We start from the raw sequence: 14,236 nt of genomic DNA on the forward strand, positions 1-14,236 counted from the left end.
TACTTGACTTTCACAGACACAAGCTTGACATGATGTGACCCCCTCATCCCCCATAATCCCAGCCTCTCATAAGCACCAATGTAACGTGTGACCAACTCTGCCATCTCTATCGCCCTTCCAAAGGAAGCAGCTTCACTCGACACACTCTACTCTGATCTTAATGTACCTTTGGAGGTCCCGGCCTGATCTGTGACCCACTTTTCTTTAAACCTCTGTACAATTCATTGGTGTCAGACTGACAGAACACTGGCTCTGCCCCAACCCTACATATCTTTCTGGGAAGTAGCTGGACATGTGACAGATTGCCCAGCCCTATATGCCTTTCACAGACACTCTCTTGATGTTCGTCTAACTCTGCTCCAGACCCAGAGGTCTCTCAGACAAACGGTTGACTTTACACTATCCCTGCCTACTTTTTACTGACTCCAGCTGGGCATGATACTCTCTCCATAGCCCTGCTGGAATTAAGCAACTACCATGAGGTCGACTGACTCTGTCCCTAACCTACATTCCGCCCACAGGTACGACCTTTATATGTGATTGACTGTGCAGTGATACCATGTTTCACATTGTCACAAGAATGAGCTGCGACTGACTTACCGCAGCCTTAAAGGCTTTTCAATGGGACATGCTGGGCAAGCAACTTATTCTCTTTTAGCCTTGTACTCTATTCACAGGCACCAACAGGCCATCACATACTTGTCCCTATTGTTACAAGCTTTAACATGCCTAGGCCCAGATTCTGAAAATTGTCACGGAACACAGCGCAGCCCCCAAATTGGCTGCACTGCATTGCATGATAGGGAGAGAGCAGTAGAGCTCCATATTCACAGAGATGTGGCACTCTCCTCCCCTCTCACTAGCACCGGTGCTGATTTCAGCTGCCCTGCATCAGGCACACTCCTTAGCTCCATAGAAGTCTAGCATAGGTTTTTTACAGGAAGGCTAATCTCCCTCTACAAAATACTATGCCTAGACACATGTCAAAGCTTTCCCTACTTTGTATGTGTGCTGCACAGTGCAAAACGTATGCAAAGTTGGAAAATAAAGGAGAAATGAAAACATTACTTCTTTTAATGCTTGCTTTATAGTGGCATTCATTTTTGGTGCTAAAACCTGTCAACTAAGGTTAGTAAATAGGGTTTAGTGTCAAAAAGCATAGGTGGTTGCATAGGAATGCTTATGTACCACCCATGTAACTCCCCCTTGATGCAAAGTAATCAAAGCAGCGTTTGGCTCTGCTTTGCGTCACTTACAAAGCAACAATAATACTAATTAGCACAGGTTTGTTAAACCCCAAATAGGTTTAGTGTCAGGTTAACATTACAGATGTTATGCTAATCTAACGCTAAACCTTTGTGAATCTAGGGCCCTAGTCTCTTGACATCTTCCCACGTGTCTGAACCCCCTAAAGTAACGTGGCTTGTAATGGTTCTGAGCAGTTGTGTCACCCTTGGGCCCAGAAGGCAAATTCTAGAAATTCTCTCTTACCCCACACCTTCAGCAACAGACTCTTCAAAACAGCTTTCTGGGATGGTGGCCGGCACCTCACCTCACCTGCCAGGAAACCAAACACCCTGAGGTGCAAGGCTAGGTGAGGCATGGCAACCTGGTGGCCGTCAACATTTTGAAGAGGTGCAGCACCGGGGCTGGGATTGCACACAGCCTGATATAGGCGCCTTCAAAACTTTTTTGAGGAGATTGACTCCTTTGTGCGTGTGCAGATCATAGTGATGTAGACTGAGGCGAGGCTGTGCCAAATAGCAATGACCTACTAGGTTACTGCAAATTCTCACTACATGGAAAAACTAAAGACTCAGTAAAAACATGACTCAAGGTGGCAGCATCAGGTTTGTCAGGGTGCTGATGTGGCATGTCCCCTAAATTAGAATAGTGTCACAACTCGCATATTCACTAACTAATCCACCTATACCTATAACCCTTTCTCATCCCCTCTGCTTTTAATCATGTGGTAGAAAGATCCCACTAAAAACATTTTAAGCTCCCCACATAAAATTTTAATAGAGTTCTGACAGATTAACAAATGGAGTACACAAATGTCGACATAAGTGACATTACCTTACGCAAAATAGGAAACATAGGACTGGGAGACTGTAAAACCATTGTTCGCTTATACTGTTAAATGCTTCCCAGTGCACGATGTGGAACCCACTGATAATATACCATGTTTGGTAAGTGAGCATTCATCATCCTATATGAGTACATGAATGTAAGGCAGGTCTAGAGCAGGTTTGGCTATTTCTTGCAGCAGTTTTGTACTACTTGAATGTTTGTCTGTTTACGAAAAAAATACAACAGTCCTTTAATGCCTCTCACTCAGTCTAGTGCGTTAGCTACCTGTGTTTTACCTGTCCTGTGTGTGAGAGAATTGTGTGATATTTTCTGCTGCTGCCACCTGTCCATATCTTATTATTTGTGTTAGGCAAGGTTGCACTCCGGCTGTCCATGTTGTACCTTTATTGTGTTGTGAAGCTCATTATAAAACTTTCCACTCCCCATAAGAAAAAAGCGATCCACTTGGCCAATGCTTGTATTAATGCATGATATGAGTGAAAGAGTGAATCCTCACAAAATATGTGGGCAGAGTTTACTTTTGATTTTATGCATTAAACAAGCAGTTTATAAATGAAGTAGGGGACGTCATAAATTTCAAAGGTTAGCTGAAAATGTGGCCCCATGTCATGTATAACACCTCCAGCCAATTTTTGGTGGTTTAGCTAACAGCACTTCGCTTGCTGGTTGTTTGATCCCATAATGAAACTGTTAAAAGGAAAACTACAAGATCCACAATGCAACATGCTGTTGGCAGAAAAACATTGATGATGGTATCCTATGTCGTAGTGCAGTAGAGCTGAGTTGTGAAATGCAAAATAAAATGTGGTTCCTGCCTTTCTGCCTTTTTTTCCTTGTTTAATGTCTATGTCACCCCTCTAGCAGAAGTAATTAAATCACATGCTTTCTCCCTCACATCTTATGCTGACAACACTCAAATTGTTGTCTCTTTGGCCAGTGATGGAAATGAGACAGTATCCAGATTCCATGACTGCATGGTGGCTGTGCAAACAAAAACAGTGGTTCTGTCGGGTATACGCACTATTTCTTTAGAGAAGAATTATTTATTTTACGTATTGCTATACAACCTTCAATTATGATATCTGAATTATTATGGGACACATAGCAAGAACACTGACAAGAATTAGTGAGTATTCTGATGTTTTATATAAATTAAATCATTTATATATGATCACAAGTTTGTAGGCAAGGCTGTCAAAACAAGGTGAAGTTTATAGTGATGTGTGCTAAAGTGACTTTTGTGCTCAGTGGTAGAACATGGTGCATATATTATGTACAAGGTGATTAAATCCACAGTATATACAAGGGAAAAGAATTGTACGGGCCAGAGTATTACGACAAAACAATGACTCTGATGCTTGTACAGATTATTCAATCATTTGCACCCAGAGCCTCGATAGATCTGGACCCTAAGAGATCGTCGACGTTTCAATCCAATCAATGCTTAATTAAGAAGTCAAGGCAGGTCTTCATCAGGACAGGTGTACGGGAGAAGGAGATGACAGCCTATGACTGAGGAAAGTATACATCAAAATGTGTTCTATATGGAAACCAGAATTGGTACGTCAGTTAGTGCTGAGAATAGGGTGACAACACTCACCCTAAGTAAATCACCTTTTCAATCGTGATTTGTAGGTCATCAATTAAAACGCAACCCATCCAAGTGATGTGATCTAAGGGGTGAACACATCAGTATTAGAGAATGTACCCACTCGTCCACCTCTGATTGCTGGACCACACCAATAAATAATGTATCCCCAGAGGACAACTCCTGATGCCGGCGTGGGAGATTTAAAGAAAAGCGGGATAATGGATTTAAGTCACTTCCGCTGCGTGTAATCAGGACATATTTAAGGCAACCACTAAAACCACTCATGGGCTTACATGCTGTATTAACAAGAATGTGCTGGGAAGATTAAATCAAGAATGGGAAACCAGGAATTTAGTTCTGGTAAAGCGCTGTCGTCTTGTAGGAAGCCCCGGCAGGAATGGCAGGCTTAGATAATAGCTCCAGCACACATGCGTGCAAACGCTTGTTCCCAGCGTGGGAGATCTAAGGGAAAACGAAATAATGGATTTAAGTTACTCCTGATGCGTGTTATCACGACATGTTTGTGGCAACGACCCAACCCACTCATGGGGTTACCTGCTGTGTTAACACGTCTTTCTGAATGAGCTGGGAAGATTCAATCAAGGATGCGAAACCAGGCGTTATTCCCGGTAAAATGCTGCCGTCTCGTAGGAAGCCCGGCATAAATGGAAGGCTTATATAAATGCTCCAGCGCGCATCGGTGCAAGCACGTGTGACGTGATCTTGCTGGCAGCAGATAGGTGCCGGTATGAAGAAGGTTTACGGCGTAACCAAGGCAACAGGAACACATCATTTTTTTTCAGCAAGTGTCTACATCCCGGTTAACCGGCATAGCCAAATAAGGTGGTAGTGTTAGGTAAACGGATACCTCGTATGTAGGCCCTGAATGAAGACTGGCACAGTGTTTAAACGTGCGATTACATGCACGAAATGCATGATATATCAGTAGCCATATATTTACATATTGAAGCAGCCTCAGTTCGAGTGCAAAGAAAAAACATGTACGTGTGTGGCATGTATACTTAATGCATGGTGTATCAGTATCCATATATACATATCGAAGCGGCCTCAGTTGTGGAGATTCCAAGTGGTTTAAAAATGATCATAGTCAGGCTGCAACAATAGAGAATGAATAATTACTCAATTACAGAATGATAACAGTAGTAAGGCAACCCCGGTTACATGCACAATCGGTGCAGGGTAGTGGTCTTTCTGTTATACCACTTTGGGCAAGAATTACATAACACCACAGAAATTAACCATTTGGAAGATACATAAGCAGTCAACATTTAGTTAGTCACCGGCTCGTAGGGGAATGACGGTTTTCAGTTGTGTATCAACAGGTGTAATTTATTATAACTGCCCCATCTGTCTGTATTTTTCCTGAAGCTCGCTGAGTCCCTCTGTTACTGTGTTAAGTGAATGAATCTACCTACATTCTTTGAAATTCAGAGACTCTGATAAGGAACCACCCCTAGGGTGGAGCAGATTTTCTCCAGTACCCACCAACGTAGGCTCTCTGGTGGATGATTTTATGTAGTAAAGTGCTCAACCAACAGGGCTCCTTGCACCCTACACCTCACCCTGCTCATGTGCTGTAATGGCTGTGTGCACCCGGATGAGTCGGAACAATTTGACATTGAAAAAACTGAGGTTTTGCTATTTGGTTCTCATTTGTCCTATTTGGACCCCTAGTTGGTGGCCATAAGATTTAGGGGTGCTTCTGTCACCGGTTACCAAGGCCCGAATTTAGGGGTAGTAATTGATAACAAACTCACATTTACTGATCAAATCAATGTCGTGACATCCTCTTCATTTCATACAGTAAGGACCATTAAAGAGATACTACCTGTCATCCCCTCAGATCTGCAAAATACGGTAGTCAGGTAGTAAGTACTTACTAAAATAGACTGCTGCAATGAACTGCATCTCAACCTGCATCAACTGACTGAACAGGATGCAGACTCTTCAAAACACCACAGCACGACTATTCCAAAATATCAGTCAGTGTCTAGATCTTTCAGGAAGTTACATTGTCTGCGAGTAAAACACAGAATTACTTTCAAAGCTCTATGTATCACTTATAAAGCATTACACAACCAAGGTCTAGTTTTTCCTAAAAACTGTTTCCGCTGGTGCGTCCCAGGTAGAACACTACGGTCCACGACAGCCAAATGTGCGGTAGTCTCCAGGTTTTAAAGATCTTCCTGGGGTGCAAGAAGTTTTGTAATTGGAGCAGCAAAGGCTTGGAAATCTCTCCCCCTGCAAATTAAAGTCATGCCTAATCTGTTTATGTTTGGGAAGGCTTTGAAAACCTTGTTGTTTAATGTAGAATGAGCTTCAATCCTCCTTGTTTCTCGGTTTCTTCTAGATGGCATCAAGGCTAGCGCCAAGATGCTTCTGGGCAATCGAGCACTCATACATTTTATTAACATAATATTGGCAACAACAGGTTAAACAGCCCAGTGGGTGAAAGGGCAGAGATAGTGTTTCAGATGGAAATGGCAGCATCTCCTGCTAATAGGCTCACCTTACCACTCTATGCAAAACCTGCTTACTGAAAGGACCTATTTACCAGAACAATGTGAGCATCTGCAATGGGTCTAGAGACAGAGAAACGAAAAATAACAACCTTTCCCCTCCTCTTACCCAGGCCATTCCCGAGGGGGTTTGTATGCTTTAGGTGACATGCTCACAACACTGCTGTGATGCACCCTGCCTCATATAAGTGCAGCACAGACTGCAGGTGCTGCCTTGCGAGGGCCACCAGTGGTGTGGCATTTACTGGCTCACAGGCTCCTGAGTACTCCCCAACCTATTCGACTGTCTCCCCACTACAGCAAACAAACACAGTGCAACTGCAACTCTGTTCATAAAAATACTACAGTCATAACTTGCTTTCAGATTGTGCTTGCTGCACTAATTTTGTTGTTTCTTAGCGCAGTAAACTGCGCTTCACGAGGAGAGGAGCTATATGGGGATGTGGTGAGAATGAAATTCCTAAATCTTTAATCCAATTATTCTCCAACTTTCACCTCATGTTAACGTGTGAGAACTATTACAAGTGTGTGTGCGTGCAGAAGGTGCAATAACACACAATCTAGCCCATTACTTTTAGAATCTGTGACTAGTATGACACTTATAAAACGTTTAGCAGCAAGAGCATAACATACTGATCCATTTTACCTATGTTTGGAATCTGTGACAAATATGCTATCCTCAAATCTCTGCCGTAGTCGTAATTACATGCTAAGCTTTCTCACTGGAGTTAAAAATCTGTGACATAAAGCACATATTCCAGCAGTAACCGCATTTTCTAGTTTTCGGTCTGAGATCAGAACATGCAACCAGCAAACTACACACAGATCTCTGCAGTTGGCATATTAACCAATTGAACTATCTCACAGAAATGATACTAGTGACTTGCAGCAGATTTCAATGCTGGTATAGGCATATCAAGCCCGATGCTGTTGCACTTGCATTTTAACGGTTCTCTGACAAAATATCGAAGGTCAAAAAATCGACCTACAAAAATATCGCAACAAAAATATCGATGTCAAGAATATCGACATCCTATCTACAACATGGTAAGTACAAAAATATCGAAAATAAAATATAGATGTCAAAAATATCGTTATTAAAAATATCGTTTTTTTTGTTAAAAAATATGTTAAATAAACCAAATAATACTTATAAATATAATAAACATAATTAAATATATTTTATAATGTTTAAAATTAATAATTAATATATACAATTTAATAAAACATTACTTAAAGATATACATATAATATATAATATATATACTTACTTAATAATGTTTTAATAATTATTTTAATAAATGATAAATTATTTAAAAATATTATAAATTGCAAAAACATCATACACATAAAACAATAACATGAATAAAAATTAAGGTGCCGATTCCGATCCGGTAAAACCCGGGTACAAATGGTCGTACTGAGCGTTTTTTCCATCCGACTCGTACTAGGGAAAAACACCTTACAAACTCGCAAGTACGATTCGCACAGAAATACCATTTCCGTACGAGTCGTAAAAAACACCGACCGGCAAAAAAATACATACAAATCTGAATCTGGACGGCGCATACGCGACGTCCGGACGGAGTCAGGCAGCGTTCTTCGGACCAGCAAGTACGATTTGTGCCGACGTCACTCCGCACGCAGCATTTTTTACGGGAGCCAAAAACTGCCGGGAAATTGAGGACGACGCGAAGAAGGAGCCCCGGTACGCGACGGACAGCGATGGACCCCAACCTACGCGTCATCCCGGCCCTCATAGCCTACCACCTTGTGTACAGAAACCGACGCAGACACCGCAGAAGGTCAGAACAACCCCCAGGGGCAAAGGGGGGGTGTGTGTGTGCAAGGGGCAGGAAACATAGCCCACACCCCACAAATTACTAATACATCCTGCACATTGATTATCTCCATGGTCTGGTCACTTCGGGGGGCGTGTATACCAATCCCACGTCCCGCCACAACGGAAGTGGACGTGGACGCGTACCCGTCACCACCACAATGGTGGTACGGGACGTACCCACGTCCCCCAGAGCGTGGGTACGGCCCGTACCACCATTGTAGTGGTGATGTAGGGGGACGCGTGTACGGACCGTACCCACGCCCCCAGAGCATGGGTACGGGCCGTACCACGTGTACCCCTACGTCACCACCACAATGGTGGTACGGCCCGTACCCACGCTCTCCAGAGCTTGGGTACGGGCCGTACCACGCGTACCCCTACGTCACCGCCACAATGGTGGTATGGCCCGTACTCACGCTCTCCAGAGCATGAGTATGGGCCATACCACGCGTACCCCTACGTCACCGCCACAATGGTGGTATGGCCCGTACCCACGCCCCCAGAGCATGGGTACGGCCCATACCACCATTGCAGTGGTGATGTAGGGGTACGCGTGTACGGACCGTACCCACGCCCCCAGAGTGTGGGTACGGGCCGTACCACGCATACCCCTATGTCACCGCCACAATGGTGGTACGGCCCGTACCCACGCTCTCCAGAGCGTGGGTACGGGCTGTACCACGCGTACCCCTACGTCACAGCCACAATGGTGGTACGGCCCGTACTCACGCTGTCCAGAGCATGGGTATGGGCCGTACCACGCGTACCCCTACGTCACCGCTTCAATGGTGGTACAGCCCGTACCCACGCCCCCAGAGCATGGGTACGGCCCGTACCACCATTGCAGTGGTGATGTAGGGGTACGCGTGTACGGACCGTACCCACGCCCCCAGAGCGTGGGTACGGCCCGTACCACCATTGTAGTGGTGAAGTAGGGGTATGTGTGTACGGACCGTACCCACGCCCCTAGAGTGTGGGTATGGGCCGTACCACGCGTACCCCTACGTCACCGCCACAATGGTGGTACGGCCCATACCCACGCTCTCCAGAGCGTGGGTATGAGCCGTACCACGCGTACCCCTACGTCACCGCCACAATGGTGGTACGGCCCGTACTCACGCTCTCCAGAGCATGGGTATGGGCCGTACCACGCATACCCCTACGTCACCGCCACAATGGTGGTACGGCCCGTACCCACGCCCCCAGAGCATGGGTACGGCCCGTACCACCATTGCAGTGGTGATGTAGGGGTACGCGTGTACGGACCGTACTCACGCCCCCAGAGCGTGGGTACGGCCCGTACCACCATTGTAGTGGTGATGTAGGGGTACGCGTGTGTTGGACCCGGCCTCGTAGCATGGCTCTACTTGTCCCCGCACCACCTAACCTGGTACCTGCAGCCCCGAGCCCACGGCCTAGCCGATCCTTCCCACCAGAACACACGCACCCGACCCGGACATCCTCGTCCATGGCCTCTCTCCTTTCGGCCACCCCGGGCCCGCGTGCCCACTTCATGCACCAAGATGGCCGCCCGGCCCCAGCGCGACCCGGGCCTAGAGGCGCCACTCCGGCTGGAGGACATCACGCTTCCAAGGGATGAGAGAGGGAGGAGCAGTTTCTATCGCACCTCTGAACTCCCCTGGGACGATGGGTTTCGATCGGCCCTCCGGCCTCCCTGAGGGCTGGCTCCACGCCTGCTGGGTGTCTGGGACTCCTCCCGACCCGGCCCTGAAAGGATCAAAAGACAATGGCAGGAAACCCCGACAAGCGACCCCCAGGTGACGAGACCCCTGCCTGCACAGACGCCGGACATCAAAGAGGGGTCGACCTATAACAAGGGGTGCTCTGGGACTGTCCGGCAGATTCGACGCTGGAACAACGAGAGCCCTGCTGACGTGGTCGCGGCTCCTGGAACTTGTACCTGAGCCCTGCTGAGTGACTCGCGGCTCCCTGAAGATCGTAAGACCTCCGAACTTGTACCTGAGCCCTGCTGAGTGACTCGCGGCTCCCTGAAGATCGTAAGACCTCCAAACTTGTACCTGAGCCCTGCTGAGTGACTCGCGGCTCCCTGAAGATCGTAAGACCTCCGAACTTGTACCTGAGCCCTGCTGAGTGACTCGCAGCTCCCTGAAGATCGTAAGACCTCCGAACTTGTACCTGAGCCCTGCTGAGTGACTCGCGGCTCCCTGAAGATCGTAAGACCTCCGAACTTGTACCTGAGCCCTGCTGAGTGACTCGCGGCTCCCTGAAGATCGTAAGACCTCCGAACTTGTACCTGAGCCCTGCTGAGTGACTCGCGGCTCCCACGGACGCTCACGGTCCCGCCGGACCCCAACTACAACAAGCGTATCCCCCAGCTCGAGGATTGAGAGCTGTGCGCCGTATACGTCCCTGCCTTGAACCTTTGCCAGAGACTGTCCCGCTACCCCCTATCCCTGCCGAGACTCATTGAGCCACGCTCTCCTTGTACATATTTGCAGTGCTAATCTGATTGATACAGATTGATTCCTAAGAACGCACGGTGTGGTGTCTCTGTGTCGTGTGGTGCCAGGGGTTCGATCCTAGATACGAGATTCCCCCCCCTGTGGAATCTCCCGCCAGTGCCCGGCTACGATACTTCGAGGGTGGATCTCAGGGTAGTCAGGACCCCTTCCCGGGCTCCCCTGAGGTCGCCGTCTAACATTGGTGGCAAGCGACGGGATTCGGGCCCATAACCTAGAGACCGTACCGTGAACGAAGGACGCACTACCGACAAAGATGGCAGAAGGAAGCGCCATGAGCCCCGCAGAAACCAACGCCAACAGGGTGTTCCAGGTGGAACAACTAGAAGAATACACGCACAAAGAACTAAAGCAATTCTGCAAAGAGCTTAAAATCGCTACCACCGGTCTCAACACCAAAGAAGATTTGCAGAAAACACTAAAAGCTTGGGTGGATGCCGAGGCCTCCCGCCCAGAAGGCACGGGGGAGCTCCCTGACGAAGCCGAACCCCCCCAAGGCGAAAGCAGCAGCAATCAGGTGCGAGGCATCGTACCAGACGGGGGCCTATCCCCGGAAGAACTCGCGGACAGAGAGAGAAGTCGCCATCACGAACTCTAGTTAGCCAAACTCAAAATCGAAGGCGAATTGAAGTTAGCGGAAAAAAAGCTAGCCGTAGAGCAAATGCGCGTACAAGGCGAACTAGAAGAGAAGAAGCTCCAACGGGAGCACGAAGGAAGGAAGCTTCAACTAGAGCACGAACGCAGCTTGAAGGAAATCGAGCTTAAGGCCAGAAACGAGGAAGGAAGGCCCCCGGGAAACCGAGAGGCGGCCTCCCCAGCGGAGCAGAAGGTCCACATCCCCAAGGACGTGGTCAAAGAATATTATAAAAACGATGACATTCAACAATGGTTCAGGGCCTACGAGGTCGCCATGACCTCCCATTGGGTCCCGCAGAAGGACTGGGGGGCAGGGTTGTGGGGACGGTTTCTGAGCGAAGGGAGAGACACTCTGCTCGACCTGCCCATCTCCCTGCATACCTCCTACAGCCACATGAAAGAGGCTCTACTCACAAGGTACGGCCTCACCCCCGAGATGTACCGTCAGCGATTCCGGGACTGCAGGAAGATCCCGGGCACCACCTGGGTGGAGTATGTAAACTTTTTCAGTCGGGCCTTCGATGGGTGGATCAAGGGCAGCAAAGTCACCACCCTTGAGGAACTCACCGACCTCATGTTGTGGGAACACCTGGCTGCGAACTGCTTTGTGGAACTACGCCAGCATCTGCTCGACAGCAAACTCTCTGATCCCAGGAAGCTGGATGTGGAAGCAGACCGCTGGACCAACACCCGGGTCCCCCGGGGCATGGTAGGAGAATACCCCCGAGCCAGTCAGGGACCACCCCGCCAGAGAGGAGGAGGGAACCAGGGAGGGCAGAGAGAGTCCCAGCCTAGCCCCCCAAAGACCCAACCTCCACCTTTCCCAGTGCCCCCCCTACCAGTAACCGGACCCCCCGGGAGACGGGGACACAGGGTAACCGTTACTTGTTTCCGTTGCCAGAAGCCCGGGCACTACGCCAATGACCCGGAGTGCCCCATGGCCACCCAAGTCACCCCTGCGAGGCAGATAGCCAACGTAGCCCTGGGGGAGGAGGTTGAGGAAACCGAGGAGTGGGAACCCGCAGCTATGGCCCTAGTATCCCTGGGAGATAGAGAGATGGTCCCTGGTAGCCTCCTGCCCTCCAACACGAAGAAGTACGGGCAGCTTGTCAAGATCAATGGCCACCAAATAGAGGCCCTGCGGGACACCGGGGCCAGCATCACCGGTGTCCTCAGGCACTTAGTCCCCGAGGAGCAGATCCTCCCCAACGTCTTTTGCCCGGTAATTTCCGCAGATAATAGAGAGAGTATGTGTCAGGTAGCCCTGGTGCCGTTTGAGTGGGGTGGAGTGATAGGTAAACTGAGGGTTGCCGTAAGAACCTCCCAGCCGGTCGACTGCCTCCTAGGGAACGACCTGGAGAGTTCTCCCTGGAAGCACGTTGTTGGACAGGCCACACAGAGGGCTTGCTTCCCCCCCCGCACGACAGGGCCCGAGCTCCGGCCCACCAGGCATACCCCCGTGACAAGCCCCTGTACTCCGTCTCCCGACGGACCCTCTGCCCTCGGACCCCTACTCATCACGGGGTCCAGCCCCACCGGCTTCCCCGGCCGGGTCAAGCCGCCATCTTGGGCCCTGCACCACGCGGCCGCGTGGCCTCACCTCGACCCTAACCCCGGGCCTGGCCGGCCCCGACATCCCGGCACCACCATCCACCCAGGAGGTGAGCGGACCACTTGGCAGGTCAATGGGAGAACGAAGCGTCAAGAGCTCTTCCCCCGCCAGGTGCCGATCGCCTCCAGCAGCCCCCAGGCGCTGGCTCCACCCCCTGCTGGGTGTCTGGACGCCTTCACCCCGGACCCTCCGACCTCCAAGTGCGAGGGTCCGGACATCAAAGGGCACCAGCCCTATAACTAAGACAGCTCCGGAGCAGGAAGGCAGTTGTATCCTGGAGTCGAGAGACACCGAGTGAACTCAACCTTGACGGTCTACTGGCGCTGCCATAGCCCGCTCTTGTGAACCATCGTCCTGCCTGCTGGCGCTGCCGCGGCCTTCTGCAACATTCATCTTCCTGGGACCTGCTGGCGCTGCCGCGGCCTTCTGCAACATTCATCTTCCTGGGACCTGCTGGCGCTGCCGCGGCCTTCTGCAACATTCATCTTCCTGGGACCTGCAGGCGCTGCCGCGGCCCGTTGTAACGACCATCCTCACCGGGACCTGCTGGCGCTGCCGCGGACCGTATATCTTCCGGGGACCTGCTGGCGCTGCCGCGGCCCGTTGTATCGACCATCCACACCGGGACCTGCTGGCGCTGCCGCGGCCCGTACCACCAAGCTCGAGGATTGTGAGCTCATCATCATCTCATCCGAACTACCTGATTGGTAAATAGACTGTCCCGCTATCCCCTTCCCTACCTTGCGAGACTATAATCGAGGGGACCCCTGAGTCCAGACCTCCTTGTACCATTCCACCGTACCTTAAATAAGTGCTTATAAAGAACCCTGAACCTTATCCTTGTGTGGCATCTGTCTGTGGGGGGGGAAGTTACTTACCTGTACGATCGCTGGAGACGGCTCTCCCCGGAGACCTCTCCTCCTGACCCCGGCCGACCCTCCCGGTCCGTCTACCTTTTCTAACATTGGTGGCCAGCGGCGCGATCCGAATCAACGCGTAATCGTACAGAGAGTAGCTCACCCCACGACAAAGCACGATGTCGAGCAAAGATAGCAGCTCCACCGAGAAGTTCCAAATGGAGAAATTAGAAGAATACAACCACCGCGAACTGAGACAATTTTGCATAGAACTTGGCATTGCTACCACCGGCCTGAGTACCAAGGATGATCTAAAGCGCGCCCTTGAGTCATGGACAGAAACTGGGGTCGCAGGACCCTCCGACCAAAACAGCATCACACCAGAGGGGAACGCCACGGCTCCCGAGGAGCGGGGAACGGGCCTCCCGCAGGAGGAGATACGAGAAAGAGACAGAGTCAGATTACACGAATTAGAGATGGCACGACTCAAGATGGATGGGGAACTCAAGTTAGCTGAACAGAAACTCAACCTCGAGCATATGCGGCTTCGAGAGGAACGAGA

Source organism: Triturus cristatus, chromosome 7 (assembly GCF_964204655.1).
Source record: "Triturus cristatus chromosome 7, aTriCri1.1, whole genome shotgun sequence".
NCBI classification, from domain to species: domain Eukaryota; kingdom Metazoa; phylum Chordata; class Amphibia; order Caudata; family Salamandridae; genus Triturus; species Triturus cristatus.